This window comes from Suricata suricatta, chromosome 11 (assembly GCF_006229205.1).
Source record: "Suricata suricatta isolate VVHF042 chromosome 11, meerkat_22Aug2017_6uvM2_HiC, whole genome shotgun sequence".
Classification (NCBI taxonomy): Eukaryota; Metazoa; Chordata; class Mammalia; order Carnivora; family Herpestidae; genus Suricata; species Suricata suricatta.
Genome location: NC_043710.1, coordinates 101,497,044 through 101,506,523, shown reverse-complemented (window position 1 = coordinate 101,506,523; position 9,480 = coordinate 101,497,044). Strand labels below are relative to the sequence as shown.

General features: G+C 42.9%; 1 non-coding gene across 1 annotated transcript; it reads right to left on the bottom strand.

Annotated features, from left to right (window-relative positions):
• Positions 1 to 1,036: 1,036 nt before the first annotated feature.
• LOC115272898 lies at positions 1,037 to 1,166 on the bottom strand. Its single transcript, XR_003900544.1, has one exon. It is a non-coding gene; the product is annotated as a small nucleolar RNA SNORA52 (small nucleolar RNA).
• Positions 1,167 to 9,480: the final 8,314 nt, after the last annotated feature.

Genomic DNA, 9,480 nt, shown 5'->3' with positions numbered 1-9,480 from the left:
AGGTGAGGGGTTCAGTCCTGGGCAGGCGAAGTTTGAGGTGTCCCTGGGCACCGTGTGGAGATGCTAAACAAGAAGTGAGTGGCTGAGCCGGGAGCTCAGGAGAGACGGCTGAGTTAGAGCACTTTCCACAGGATTTTGTTAACTCTTTGGTTGTGACGTTACACTTCCTAAGAGACTGCGTTTCTTGCTAATCTTGTATTCTCAGCACTTAGAACCAAACCTGCAACATAATCAATGCTCAATAAAGATTGGTTAAGTGATCGACAGGTAAATGAGTGACTGAATTTCAATCAAAAAAGATACACGTTTCTGCCATCTCAGGTCGGAGCCCCCGGCTGCAGTGGAAACATGGTTACAAACCTCAGTCCGTTGCAGAGTACCGCTGTGTGGTGTGTTAAGTTTGAATAAACTTCAGCAGGCTAGGCTCCAGACTGAACCACCCTTCAAAGTCATTTCCACAGGAAAAAGAGAGAAAATCACCTTTAAAACTCCAAAGTAGTTTACACCATACGTTTGAACCAAAAGGTCCCTCACCAGTTGGGAGGGTCATTCTTTTCTCCCCCCCCCACCCCACCCCCCGGAAGAATGTACCGTAACATCCCGCACACGTGTCCCAGAAGCCACGGCATCTCACATAAAGCCAAGAGTAGGTCAGAGCCCTGGGTGGTCACCACCTCCAGGCTTCGGGGACACCCCAGTTACCCTCTTTCCAAATCAGGTTGCAATGCTCAAAGAAGGAATTTTGAGGAGGGGAACAGAGGCACAGCCCAGTGACTTGAAAAGTGTTCCGGAGATTAAGAAGCGGTCTAGACCAGGGACCCAAGTGGATTTGCAAAGGGCCTACAGTTTGCCCTGTCTTCACACACTGTTAACAGTAATCACTAGGTGTTTCTCAGTGACAGCCAGCTCTGATTCTGAAAGTCCCTCCACCTTCTCTGTAAGCATTGTATCTGTATATTAACTTGTTCAGTAAAAGAGCATTCATACATTCAAATGCTAACTTGTTTTTGTTACTTCTTTTTCTTTTCTTTTCCTGGAGTGTCCAGCAGCAGCCTGGCACAAAGCCACTGAAGCCTTCTCAGCCCTCTGGGTGAGGCTTCTCGAGAATTCTGGTCCACACGTGAAACCTGGCAGACCACAGGCTGGCTGCCAGGTAGGATGGGCCATAATTTCTAACTTACTAACATCTCATATCGGGTAAAAGCAATTGATAGTGAAAGTTGCTTTTGAACAGTTTCAAGTAATGGCTGTTGTACCAGCAGGTCCTCCAGAGAAAACAGAGCCAATAGTTACACATGCAAGAGAAGATTTATCATAGGAATTGGCTCATGTGGTTACTGGGGCCAGGAAGTCCTGTGATCGGCTGTCCACCCGCTGGAGAGCCAGGAAAGCCAAGGTATGATTTAGTCCAAGTCTGAAGAGTCCAGTATGTAACTCCCAGGTCCAGGTCAAAGGCCTGAGAACCAAGGGGCCGCTGGTTTAAGTCCTGGAGTCGAAGGCCTGGGAACAGGAACTCTGAAGTGCAGGAATGGGAGAGGATAGAGGTCCCTGATGGAAAGGAGAGCCCTTCCCTCGCCTTTCTGTTCCATTTGGACCCCGACAGATTGTTTGCTGCCCACTCACATTAGTGAAGGCAGACCTCGTCACTCGATCTATTCAATCAAATGTTAACCTCCTCCAGAAACACCTTCACAGACATCCCCCTGAAAATATTTTGTGACCCATTGTCTGGGGATCCCTTAAACCAGTCAAGCTGACACACAAAATTAAGCCTCACATGTATTGCAGGAAATAAGTGGCAAAGTCACAAAGTAAACAAGCTCGCACAAAATCTTGTCATTTTAATACCATTAACCATGCCTAGATACCATGTATCACTTGCGTTGCCAAAAAAAATCTGTGAAATATCAACAATTTTCTGTGCACTTAATAAATGCATTGTGTCAATATTCAGAGTTGAGTCCACCAAACTGAAAGCAGCAGGTAGATTGTAATTAACATCAAATTTGGAGTCAGGACACCTAGATGTTAGTCTCACACTGACTTTTTGAGTCATTTCATTCATCATTCAATGACTATTTATTGAACAGCATATAATGGTCTGGACACTGTGGTGAGTGTTAGGGCACAAGACTGAAAAGAAATTGACATTGTATCTGCATTTATAGACTTGTAGTCTAAGAGCGAGGACAGAGATCAGTTTTAAAAATCTATGAATTAATAATACAACTGCTGTGAACCAGCACAAAGACAGGTCAGGGAGATGGTGCCGGGGTGGCAGGAGGTCAGTCCAGGCTTGATTATGATAGAGATCTGAAGGATGCTTACGTGTCGGCCAGACACATGGGGAAGATGGAACTTACATGCAAAGTCCTAGTGGCCTGGAGGGGGTAGCAGGCAGATTCTGGGTATGATGGACGGTCAGATGGCTTGAGCCTAGAGGACTAGTGCAAACCCCTGGCCAACACACAGCCAGAGGGTAACAAATGGGTCTGGGGGGAGGAGGTGGAAGGGGGATGTGAGATCATCACAATTACGTGTCAACAAATTAAATCTGGATTCAGTACTGAGAAATAATTGTAGGGGGCACAAGCTGGCATGAGAAGACTAGTTAGGAGGCTGCTGCTGGTCCGGAAGAGAGAACCGCTGTGTGATCCGGCCGGAAGTGGTGTAGAGGTGAACAAGTAGACTGCGGCCAGAGGAGGTAGAAGCAGTAGGACTCGGTAGTAGGTTGGGCACGAGGGAGGTGAATGAGAGGCAAGTGTTTAGGAGGGCTCCTACATTTCCAGTTGAGATATGGAATAATGGAGGCATAACAGATTTGAGCAAGACCAACTGCCGTTCCTAATTTCTGTTTCTGCAAAATAAAAGGTAGACTTAAAAAAATTTTTTCAATGTTTATTTTTGAGAGAGAGAGACTGTGCATGCGAAGCGGGTAGGGAGAGGGAGACAGAGGATCCCAAGCAGGCTCCACAGAGCCAGTGCAGAGCCTGATGTGGGGCTTGAACTCACAAACCCATGAAATCATGACCTGAACCAAAATCAAGAGCCGGCTGCTTAACCAACTGAGCCACTCAGGTGCCCCAAGGTAGACTTTTCTTTAAAGCACTCTCCAGATTCAAAATTATATGAATTGAATTATGGAATTCAATCATTTTTTCAAAATAAAGAGTGAAGCAACTAGAGTGGAAATTCCTTGTAGGTAAATACACTAGATATCGACTGTTACATTTAAAAACATTACCCAAACCTAGTGACCTGAAGCATTTATTATCTCCAGCTTCTGTGGGTCAGGGAGCCCGGAGCAGCTGAGCTGGGTGGTTCTGGCTTAGAGTTCCGCAGGCGGTGGCTTTCCAGTTCTTGCCAGGGGCTGCAGTCATCTGATGGCTAGACGGGGGCCAGAGGGCTCATCCACCTCCGCGGCAGCTCACTCACAGGGCTGTGAGGAAACGGCCTCAAGTCCTCACTGGCTCTTGGCAGGAGGCCTTCATTTCTTATCACACAGGCATGTCCCTAGTCCATCTGCATGTGCTGGTGACGTGGTACCTGGCTTGCCCCAAAGAGAGCCACTGAGGAGGAAGCTGCAGTACCTTTTATGATCTCCTCTCAAAAGTCCCACACCATCAATTCCACTTTTCAATAGAAAAGGGCAGAAAAGGGCAGAGAGAGAGGGGGAGAGAGAGAGAAAGTCCCAAGCAGGCACCACACTGTCAGCACAGAGTCTGACAGAGGACTTGAACTCATAAATCATGAGATCATGACCTAAGTGGAAATCAAGAGCTGGACACTTAACTGACTGAGCCACCCAGGCACCCCAGTAGATGGACGTATTTTAAAGCTACCACAGTAAAGTGGTGCCTCAGTTCATATCTAACCTTCTGCACTTGCCGCTTCACAAAGCACTGAGCACCTCTCCTGATAGTAAATAGCAACTGTTGTATACATTCAACTAAACTACAAATAAAGTGTTACACTCAGTGCTACAGTTCAGGATGAACATATATTCATGCACTTATTTATGTCTCTGTAATGAGACACGGACTGTCTAGCAAGGTACAAAGCTTATTGAGTCATAACCTGATGGATATTTGGGTCAAAAATTATGAAATGCTAGGGAGTGATTCTCTGTATATAAATACTCCACATAGGTCATAAGATACAGAAGGAATTCTAGAATTTACAAGTTACGTATGAGAGTCAAATATTTTATATTGGAGTTAGAGTGGAAGAATTAGCCTGAAGAAAGCCCATAGATGGTCAGTCTAATCCAGCTCCCTATTTTAATAGTTGAGAAAACTGGAATACAAATTTTAAAAAACCTTTTTTTCCCTGGAGCTTTCACACAGTTAGCGGGAAGAAGCCACTTTTGATGGGACCACTTCACAATAATCCTGGACAGGGGAGTCCGTGTTCTTTGAGGTTCTCTTCTTAGTCCTGAAATTCCCTGACATCTTAAGCTCTTGGAAAAGCACAATAGGTGTCACATTCCCCTCACTTTAACCCTCTTTGCAAGCAAGTTACAGAATAGTTGATGGGATCTTCCAAGGTCGCTTAGCAACTTGTTTGTAGGAATTGGGAATCAAGCCAAGGTTATGGACTCCCTCATTTAGACTTTTTGCACTCTGTTTGTTCGTTACTTCTGAAACTTTATTGCTGTTTATCACAAACTAAACTGGCTTTGTTATATAAGCAGAGAGGATTAAGTAATAGCTTTTACCTTGTCTTTGTTGAAGATTAATATGCTCATATCCGTGAACACATAATGAATTATGTAATTTGATATTAGATACGGAGAGAATAAAGGCAGGAACAGGCCTGTGGTTTCTTGACTCTTCCTTTAGGTACATTAGCCATCAAACCTCTGTTGACTGTACTGGAATTTTATAGCTTATATCAGCAATTAAATTTGTATGGCTTACTAGGCACACAAAGCAGATGATAAGATAGTTTTATTTACTTTGTTTTTACTGAGGGTTATCATATTGCTGAACACATTGTTGATAGGTACTTCAATAGGCAAGATAGTGGGAATAGTTTGAAATATCACAGTTTATAATAGAAAAGTCTCTTTTGTATCTCTGTGTATAGGTATTTAAAGTACTGTGATTTTACATCTGTATAGCTTTTTTTAATTAAACGATTAAAACAAAATTTTTAAATGTTTTTTAAATTTATTTTTGAGAGACAGAAAGAGACAGCACGAGCAAGGGAGGGTCAGAGAGAGAGGGAGACACAGAATCTGAAGCAGGCTCCAGGCTCTGAGCTGTCAGCACAGAGCCCGACGCAGGGCTTGAACTCATAGACCGTGAGATCATGACCTGAGCCAAAGCCAGATGCTTAACCGACTAAGCCACCAAGGCGCCCCTTAATTAAAAGAATTTTAATGTTTGTTTGTTTTTTAAGGGAGACAGAGCATGAGCAGCAGAAGGGCAGAGAGAGAGGGAGACAGAATCCAAAGCAGGCTCCGGGTTCTCAGCTGTGAGCATAGAGCTCAATTCAGGGCTTGAACTCACGAACCACAAGTTCATGACCTGAGCTAAAGTTGGATGCTCAACCGACTCAGCCACTCAGGTGCCCCACATCTGTATAGCTTTTTAAAAATGGTGAATAAAAAATAAAAATAGTGTATTACATTTTTTCATGAAAAAGCATTTCAGTATACAATGATGCTTTAGATCAATATCTAATATTTCATATTGAAATCCTTGAGTTGAACAAAACTGCATTTTCCAAAGATACAGTTGGAAATGAAAGGCCTGTTTCAGCATGTTACAGATGTTCATCTATTTAATGAGTATTTATTGGATGTCTCATTTGCCATAGTTATTTCGTTACTGAGTATACACTTGTTCCTAGATTACCCATAGACACTTAAAATCAGCATCTCTGTACGTTGCCTAATTATCTTTACTGCTCAGTTCTACTTCTTTTATACTCTGTGTTTATTTTACTAGTACCCATGGGTACTCATTTTCACATCTCCTTTTCTCTTACTCCTCGAAGTCTAGCCTCCATTTTTTTTTTTTTTTTTTTGGTAAGATTCTATTTCCTCTTCTTCATCTTCAAAACCTCCCAGGGTCAGTCCTTCATTCTCTAGTGCCTGGGCCTTTATAGCAAAATTGTGTGCGGTGTCCCTGCTCTTACAGATCACTCTGTCACTGAACTCCTCTCCCACTAACCCACATGGCTGCCGATCACTTTGCCAACACAGAGAGGATCGCGTTATTCCTTTTCTTAATGCCTCGAATGGATTCCTTTTTCCTTAAGGATGAAGCACAAACTCTCATCTTCCCAGATGGATCTCAACTTACCTTCCTGAAACCTCTAGTTATAAACATCCTATCTCAACACCAACCCCATCACGCTACTCAGTCTTCAAAGTTGATTGCCTTTCCCGACTTCTCCTCGTAGGGAACCTCTACTCACGCCTTACACCTTCCCTCCTCTGAGGGACTTTCTCCTTTCTATGCAAAGTTAACTGCCCTTTTCTTTTTCACTTGACACTCTGTATCTTTATTACAGCTCATTTTGCACAACTGTTTGCCTTTTCCATTACTGAATCCAGAGGGCAGGAACCTAGACTTACTCAAACTAGCAAGGGGGCTGGAACTCAATGTTTGTTCCAGATGAAGAAAAGCTTCCATTTACAAACCAAACTTGCACAAAAGAGTTTATTCAAGTATATGTGCTACTGAGGCAAATGCTTTGTAACTATCATTGGAATTCCAGAATTCAGAATCAGTCAATATGGTGGAGCACAGGAGGATTATAGCATAGAAGAGTTAGCAATAGATTGCAATAGACTGGTTTTGGTCTTTTTTATGCATATTGGGTGCTACATAAATTTTTTTGTGACTACTGGTAATATCAGATTGGTTTTCTGAAAAAAATCTAGTTTCAACAACCATATGTGAATTTTTCCCCTTGAAATCTGAAATCTTGGAATAAAACTGAAAAAAATTTCAGTGCAATTTCTCAGATTTCATTAAAGATACATATATTTGATGTAAGGAACAAAGTAAAACAATGGTGTGTATAGATGACAGTTACAATGAAAATACCTGATCCCTAACTTTAAAATTCTGTCAGCTCAGTTCATCAGTTTTTCACAGAATAGCCTCACACTTAGGAAACAGAGGCTTTGCTGCTTTTGTGTAATTGATGACCCACAGTGTCATAGATCTCAACTTAAATAATTTTACACTCTAAAACTAATACAGAAAATACTGTGAATAGAATAAAGGGAAAAATGCTCTTAGAAAGCCACCCAGCCAACCCTGGGTTTCCATCTTTCTCATTTTTCTGACACCTGCATCTTTGTGTATGTGTGTATGTGTGTTTATTTATTTTTTTAAAATAGTTTATTGTCAAATTGGTTTCCATACAACACCCAGTGCTCTTCCCCATAAGTGCCCTCCTCCATCACCACCACCTCTTTTCCCCCCTCCCCCGTATGTGTGTTTAAACATGCATGTGAGCATACTGCTTGTATTGCTTCATGACTTGTTTCCTCCCTCTAATACTACAAAAAGTTTGCCATGGTGTTATAAATGTTACATAAACATTTCAAGTTGTTACCCAAAATGCTACAGGGTATATATAGCTACTTTGAAGATATTTCATTTCCATGTTTAATTTTTGCATCTTATAAATAATATTGTGATCTAGAATTTATGAATAAAGGTTTGCTCTATTTCAGATGATTTCATTCAGAAACAATCCCAGATATGGGATTATGGGTACACATTTTTATAGGCTGAATCACAGTGCCAAATTGCTTTCTAAACAGGCTGTTTCAGTTTACACTCCTACTCTCAATGTCTGAGAGTACCCTTTTTATCTCACCAGCCTTGAATGTTATCTTTTACTTAAATATTTACTAATACTATAGCCAACTGAAATGTTACATTTTCTGGTCTGTTTGCTGTTGCCAGAGCTTAGGATAAAATCAAGGCTTTGGAGTCAAACATAACTAAGGTTTGGCCATTGCTCTGACACTTCCTGGCTGTATTACATTGAGCAAATTAACTCCTTCGAGTCCCTTTAGTCACTGATTAAAAAAAAAAATACGTCAATGTTAATGTTGACTCCAAACACAGGGTTTTTGTAATTATTAAAAGATGCTCATGTAAAAGCCTGTTACCCCAGTGCCTGGCACATGACAGACAATAGTGAATCATCCGTTTTCCTTTACAAAAGTGTGTTACGTACTTTTGTTTGATTAGTGTACTATCCAGGAATTTACATAATACTTTGACTATCTTTACGCATGCAACTTGGGATGTGGGAGGCTGAGCAATTACCTGGATAAGACTTGCACCCTGGGGATGAAGTCAGGGAGTGATCTTTTACTTAAGTGAAAGCACACACCTGGTTCCCATCCTTGAGGAATTTGCAATCTGAAGATCTTTGAATTTAACTCTAGGGGCTTTTAATTGTTAAGAAAGGTCGCAGAGGGCAATGGAGGAAAAGCACTGAAGCTGGGAGCTTAGTGAACTGAAGCATGAGCTTAGTGAAAGTGATCTCGGGAGAGAGTTCCTGGAGAAGCTACTATCTCGGGGAAGGCAAATGCTAAGGCAGGAAGCGTATGAATTATTTGTTCTATAGAAGTTAAGTACACTCTTGAGGTTTTGTTATTTGAATCTAAAGTTTGTTCATAAAAGGTAAACTATATAAAGATGGCATGCACGGCAAGCTGGACTGGTCTGGTTTTGTGCACTACAGCTCAAGTACACTCAGCAAATGTTACTCTTTGAATCCCAGCAGAAGACGGACAGGATGGGAGCGTGGTGCCGACACCAGGACACTGACTACAAGACTGTCCAGTCCCAGCCACTAACGAAAGTGAGCGGCCTGGAGTCAGACTAGGATCAATTGTCCAACCGTCTCTAATTCAGGGATAATTTAGGTTTGGCTGCTCTTTGGGGGCCCCACTTCCAACTTTTTTTCTTCTTGACCGTCTCCGCCCCACTTCCAACTTTTTTTCTTCTTGACCGTCTCCTTCCCCAAAATGTCGGTGGTAATGAATATCGTCGATATCCTTGTCTGGATAAAAGTCTGCACTCGCGATGGATATGGGGCCATATCCATCGAGGTTTTGGTGGAGTTATCAGAAAAGGTAAGTTTTTCGAGTTGGGTAAAAACTGCCCGAGTAATTTAAACATTCTCTGTGGCAAATGTAAATCCCTCTAAGATAGGCCCCTTTCTATTTCCTGGTGCAGGATTCTCCAGCTGAGCAGCCAAGTGACACGCTTGCGGCTCGGTCCTGGCTCTCCCTCCGGGAAGGAGAGTCCCTCCTCGGGGGCGATGGAAACGCCCTCGGCGGGTTTTCGGCACCCGCGGGAGTTTCAAGTTTCCACTCCCGGGGGTGCGGGGCGTGGGTGGCGGCGGGCGCACCGTGAGCTTCGGCCCCAACAGCCCTCGTCCCTCCGGCCCAGTCCAGCCATCGGGGTCTTCCGCGGGCCTCCGGGGCCAACGCGG